Raw genomic sequence first — 7,131 nt, forward strand, 5'->3', positions numbered from 1 at the left:
AGTTAGCATATAATAGAAGTCAGGCTTACTGACGTCCGTAGTTATCTGGTTCCGTTTTGTTTCCCTTTTTGGGGATCGGTATTACATTTGCAATTTTCCAGTCTGTCAGTACCACCCCTGTGTCAAGAGACTGCTGCATGATCTTGGTTAGCGGTTTGTAAATTACTTATTTCATTTCTTTGAGTACTATTGGGAGGATCCCATCCGGCCCAGGTGATTTGCTTACTTCAAGAGTTCCTAGTCCCTTTAACACTTCTGCCTCAGTTATGCTAAAGTTATTTAAAACTGGACAGGAACAGGCTCGAAATGTGGGGCATGTTGTCCGTATACTCCTTTGTAAAAACTGTGAAAAAGTAATATAATATATGAAAAGTATATCTTTAATATATTTGCCTATTTTTTTTTCTTTATATACGATTTTGCCATTTGTATCTCTTAAACATTTAATCTCCTCTTTGAATGTTCTCTTGCTGTTGTAATATTGGAAAAACATTTTGGAATTGTTTTTAGCTCCCTTAGCACTGTTCATTTCTATTTCTCTCTTGGCCTTTCTAACTTCCTTTTTGACTTGCGTTTGCAGTTCCGTGTACTCTTTCTGCGTACTTTCTTTTCGGTCCTTTTTTGATGCTCTGTAAAGTGCCTTTTTTCGCTGAATATTTTTTTTAATTGATCTATTAAACCATTTTGGCAATTTTGTTTTAGATTTAGATTTGTCTACTTTAGGGATACAATTGTTTTGCGCCTCTAGTACTACATTTTTGAAGAACAACCATCCTTCTTCTGTGGGTGTTTTCTCTATTTTACTCCAATCTACTTCTGTTAGTCTCTCTTTCATACCTTCATAGTTTGCTTTTCTAAAATTGTAAACCTTAGCTTTAGTCATTACTTTTGGGGATTTAAAAAACACTTCAAATGAGACCATGTTGTGGTCTGAGTTTGCCAGTGGTTCTCTGACCTCTGTTTTAGTTATTCTATCTTCGTTATTTGAAAAGACTAAATCAAGGCATGCCTCCCCTCTAGTGGGTGCCTTGACAAATTGTGTTAGGAAGCAATCATTTGTCATTTCCACCATTTCTATTTCATCCTTCGCGCTACCCACCGGGTTTTCCCATTTTAAGGGGAAGTTGAAATCCCCCATTAGTATGGCTTCTCCTTTGCTACACGCATTTCTAATGTCATTGTATAACAGATTATTTTGCTTACCGTCTGAATCTGGCGGTCTATAGCATGCTCCTATTATTATGCCCTTTGAATTTTTGTCCGTTATTCTGACCCATATTGATTCGATTTTATTTTCTTTGTCCAGGTTTAACACCTGGGCTTCAAGACTGTTTCTTATGTATAGCGCTACCCCTCCTCCTCTTCTGTCCTGCCTGTCTTTCCTATACAGTGTATACCCACAAATATTATATTCGTCCCCATCACTCTCAGACAACCACGTGTCTGTAACACCTATCACATCATAGTTTCCTGTTAGTGCAGTAGCTTCAAGTTCTAGAATTTTGTTTCTGATACTTCTAGCATTTAGATAAATACATTTAATGGTTGTCTTACCTGAGTTGTTGTTCTTGTTTTGATGCGGTCTCCCTTCTGTTTTTTTGTTGATTTCTCCCCACTTCCTTTCTAGTTTAAATGCTTCTGAACCTGCTCGAGGATCTTTTCTCCTTTGCATCCTTTGGCGCGGCTCTGGAGCCAAGCACTCCAGGAACTGCTTGACTTCAATCACCTCCACCCAACCCTCCAATAAAACACATACAGAGAAGCCTCCCGAGACCAACCCTACACTACAACATACAGAGAACCCCCCGAGACCAACCCTCCACTACAACATACAGAGAACCCCCCGAGACCAACCCTACACTACAACATACAGAGAACCCCCCGAGACCAACCCTCCACTACAACATACAGAGAACCCCCCGAGACCAACCCTCCACTACAACATACAGAGAACCCCCCGAGACCAACCCTCCACTACAACATACAGAGAACCCCCCGAGACCAACCCTCCACTACAACATACAGAGAACCCCCCGAGACCAACCCTCCACTACAACATACAGAGAACCCCCCGAGACCAACCCTCCACTACAACATACAGAGAACCCCCCGAGACCAACCCTCCACTACAACATACAGAGAACCCCCCGAGACCAACCCTCCACTACAACATACAGAGAACCCCCCGAGACCAACCCTCCACTACAACATACAGAGAACCCCCCGAGACCAACCCTCCACTACAACATACAGAGAACCCCCCGAGACCAACCCTCCACTACAACATACAGAGAACCCCCCGAGACCAACCCTCCACTACAACATACAGAGAACCCCCCGAGACCAACCCTCCACTACAACATACAGAGAACCCCCCCGAGACCAACCCTCCACTACAACATACAGAGAACCCCCCGAGACCAACCCTCCACTACAACATACAGAGAACCCCCCGAGACCAACCCTCCACTACAACATACAGAGAACCCCCCGAGACCAACCCTCCACTACAACATACAGAGAACCCCCCCGAGACCAACCCTCCACTACAACATACAGAGAACCCCCCGAGACCAACCCTCCACTACAACATACAGAGAACCCCCCGAGACCAACCCTCCACTACAACATACAGAGAACCCCCCGAGACCAACCCTCCACTACAACATACAGAGAACCCCCCGAGACCAACCCTCCACTACAACATACAGAGAACCCCCCGAGACCAACCCTCCACTACAACATACAGAGAACCCCCCGAGACCAACCCTCCACTACAACATACAGAGAACCCCCCGAGACCAACCCTCCACTACAACATACAGAGAACCCCCCGAGACCAACCCTCCACTACAACATACAGAGAACCCCCCCGAGACCAACCCTCCACTACAACATACAGAGAACCCCCCCGAGACCAACCCTCCACTACAACATACAGAGAACCCCCCCGAGACCAACCCTCCACTACAACATACAGAGAACCCCCCGAGACCAACCCTCCACTACAACATACAGAGAACCCCCCGAGACCAACCCTCCACTACAACATACAGAGAACCCCCCCGAGACCAACCCTCCACTACAACATACAGAGAACCCCCCCGAGACCAACCCCCCACTACAACATACAGAGAACCCCCCCGAGACCAACCCCCCACTACAACATACAGAGAACCCCCCCGAGACCAACCCTCCACTACAACATACAGAGAACCCCCCCGAGACCAACCCTCCACTACAACATACAGAGAACCCCCCGAGACCAACCCTCCACTACAACATACAGAGAACCCCCCGAGACCAACCCTCCACTACAACATACAGAGAACCCCCCGAGACCAACCCTCCACTACAACATACAGAGAACCCCCCGAGACCAACCCTCCACTACAACATACAGAGAACCCCCCCGAGACCAACCCTCCACTACAACATACAGAGAACCCCCCGAGACCAACCCTCCACTACAACATACAGAGAACCCCCCGAGACCAACCCTCCACTACAACATACAGAGAACCCCCCGAGACCAACCCTCCACTACAACATACAGAGAACCCCCCGAGACCAACCCTCCACTACAACATACAGAGAACCCCCCGAGACCAACCCTCCACTACAACATACAGAGAACCCCCCGAGACCAACCCTCCACTACAACATACAGAGAACCCCCCGAGACCAACCCTCCACTACAACATACAGAGAACCCCCCGAGACCAACCCTCCACTACAACATACAGAGAACCCCCCGAGACCAACCCTCCACTACAACATACAGAGAACCCCCCGAGACCAACCCTCCACTACAACATACAGAGAACCCCCCGAGACCAACCCTCCACTACAACATACAGAGAACCCCCCGAGACCAACCCTCCACTACAACATACAGAGAACCCCCCGAGACCAACCCTCCACTACAACATACAGAGAACCCCCCGAGACCAACCCTCCACTACAACATACAGAGAACCCCCCGAGACCAACCCTCCACTACAACATACAGAGAACCCCCCGAGACCAACCCTCCACTACAACATACAGAGAACCCCCCGAGACCAACCCTCCACTACAACATACAGAGAACCCCCCGAGACCAACCCTCCACTACAACATACAGAGAACCCCCCCGAGACCAACCCTCCACTACAACATACAGAGAACCCCCCCGAGACCAACCCTCCACTACAACATACAGAGAACATAAGAACATAAGAACATAAGAAAGTTTACAAACGAGAGGAGGCCATTCGGCCCATCTTGCTCGTTTGGTTGTTAGTAGCTTATTGATCCCAAAATCTCATCAAGCAGCTTCTTGAAGGATCCCAGGGTGTCAGCTTCAACAACATTACTGGGGAGTTGATTCCAGACCCTCACAATTCTCTGTGTAAAAAAGTGCCTCCTATTTTCTGTTCTGAATGCCCCTTTTTCTAAACTCCATTTGTGACCCCTGGTCCTTGTTTCTTTTTTCAGGCTGAAAAAGTCCCTTGGGTCGACACTGTCAATACCTTTTAGAATTTTGAATGCTTGAATTAGGTCGCCACGTAGTCTTCTTTGTTCAAGACTGAACAGATTCAATTCTTTTAGCCTGTCTGCATATGACATGCCTTTTAAGCCCGGAATAATTCTGGTCGCTCTTCTTTGCACTCTTTCTAGAGCAGCAATATCCTTTTTTATAGCGAGGTGACCAGAACTGAACACAATATTCAAGATGAGGTCTTACTAGTGCATTGTACAGTTTTAACATTACTTCCCTTGATTTAAATTCAACACTTTTCACAACATATCCGAGCATCTTGTTGGCCTTTTTTATAGCTTCCCCACATTGCCTAGATGAAGACATTTCTGAGTCAACAAAAACTCCTAGGTCTTTTTCATAGATTCCTTCTCCAATTTCAATATCTCCCATATGATATTTATAATGTACATTTTTATTTCCTGCGTGCAGTACCTTACACTTTTCTCTATTAAATGTCATTTGCCATGTGTCTGCCCAGTTCTGAATCTTGTCTAGATCATTTTGAATGACCTTTGCTGCTGCAACAGTGTTTGCCACTCCTCCTACTTTTGTGTCGTCTGCAAATTTAACAAGTTTGCTTACTATACCAGAATCTAAATCATTAATGTAGATTAGGAATAGCAGAGGACCTAATACTGATCCCTGTGGTACACCGCTGGTTACCACACTCCATTCTGAGGTTTTTCCTCTAATCAGTACTTTCTGTTTTCTACATGTTAACCACTCCCTAATCCATGTACATGTGTTTCCTTGAATACAACATACAGAGAACCCCCCGAGACCAACCCTCCACTACAACATACAGAGAACCCCCCGAGACCAACCCTCCACTACAACATACAGAGAACCCCCCGAGACCAACCCTCCACTACAACATACAGAGAACCCCCCGAGACCAACCCTCCACTACAACATACAGAGAACCCCCCCGAGACCAACCCTCCACTACAACATACAGAGAACCCCCCGAGACCAACCCTCCACTACAACATACAGAGAACCCCCCGAGACCAACCCTCCACTACAACATACAGAGAACCCCCCGAGACCAACCCTCCACTACAACATACAGAGAACCCCCCGAGACCAACCCTCCACTACAACATACAGAGAACCCCCCGAGACCAACCCTCCACTACAACATACAGAGAACCCCCCCGAGACCAACCCTCCACTACAACATACAGAGAACCCCCCGAGACCAACCCTCCACTACAACATACAGAGAACCCAACCCTCCACTACAACATACAGAGACCCCCCGAGACCCCCTCCACTACAACATACAGAGAACCCCCCGAGACCAACCCTCCACTACAACATACAGAGAACCCCCCCGAGACCAACCCTCCACTACAACATACAGAGAACCCCCCCGAGACCAACCCTCCACTACAACATACAGAGAACCCCCCGAGACCAACCCTCCACTACAACATACAGAGAACCCCCCCGAGACCAACCCCCCACTACAACATACAGAGAACCCTCCGAGACCAACCCTCCACTACAACATACAGAGAACCCCCGAGACTAACCCTCCACTACAACAATTATTGAGATATTGTTGTTGGAAGCTTCTATCAAAAGTCTTTGTGCTGTACAACATGTTCAATACATGGGAGCTAGTTTAATCATAAGATAGCCCTACTAGCCGAACAGCCAATTAACTTAAGTTTTTAGAACAGTGTTACCAGACCAGATCTAGCAATCATGGCAAGTAAACCATAATAATGCTGCCTGAAAATTTGATTTAAACACAATTTTTAAATCATTTTTTTCAGATGATTGCGAAACATCATCTGATGATGACTCCTTCCCTCAGAGTCTGTAGAGTGGATGATTAGTACACAGTAATAGGAAAGGTTATATGACATTCTGGAATTAACATTGTACCATGCCGTGTAAAACTACAACAGAAATCATTCGATGCAGTTATGAACACTATTAAAGCAGTTCAACAAATTACAGGCATATTCTAAAAAAAATAAGTTAATACATATAGAGATGGTATGGATACCATATCATAATTTTTAAATTACAGGTTTGTACAGACAGGATGCATTGAGCAGGGTCCGCACAGCAGGGTCCGCACAGAGAGGATCCATTGAGCAGGGTCCACACAGACAGGATGCATTGAGCAGGGTCTGCACAGAGAGGCAGCATTGAGCAGGGGTCCGCACAGACAGGTGTATTGAGCGGGGGTCCACACAGGCAGGATGCATTGAGCAGGGGTCCGCGCAGACAGGATCCATTGAGCGGGGGTCCACACAGGCAGGATGCATTGAGCAGTGTCCGCACAGAGAGGCAGCATTAAGCAGGGGTCCACACAGACAGGATGCATTGACCAGGGTCCACACAGACAGGATGCATTGACCAGGGTCCACACAGACAGGATGCATTCAGCAGGGGTCTGCACAGACAGGATGCATTGAGCAGGGGTCCACACAGACAGGATGCATTCAGCAGGGGTCTGCACAGACAGGATGCATTGAGCAGGGTCTGCACAGACAGGATGCATTGAGCAGGGGTCCACACAGACAGGATGCATTGAGTAGGGGTCAGTACAAACAGGACTCATTGAGCAGGGGTCCACACAGCCAGGC

This window comes from Polyodon spathula, chromosome 32 (genome assembly GCF_017654505.1).
Source record: "Polyodon spathula isolate WHYD16114869_AA chromosome 32, ASM1765450v1, whole genome shotgun sequence".
In the NCBI taxonomy this organism is placed as follows: domain Eukaryota; kingdom Metazoa; phylum Chordata; class Actinopteri; order Acipenseriformes; family Polyodontidae; genus Polyodon; species Polyodon spathula.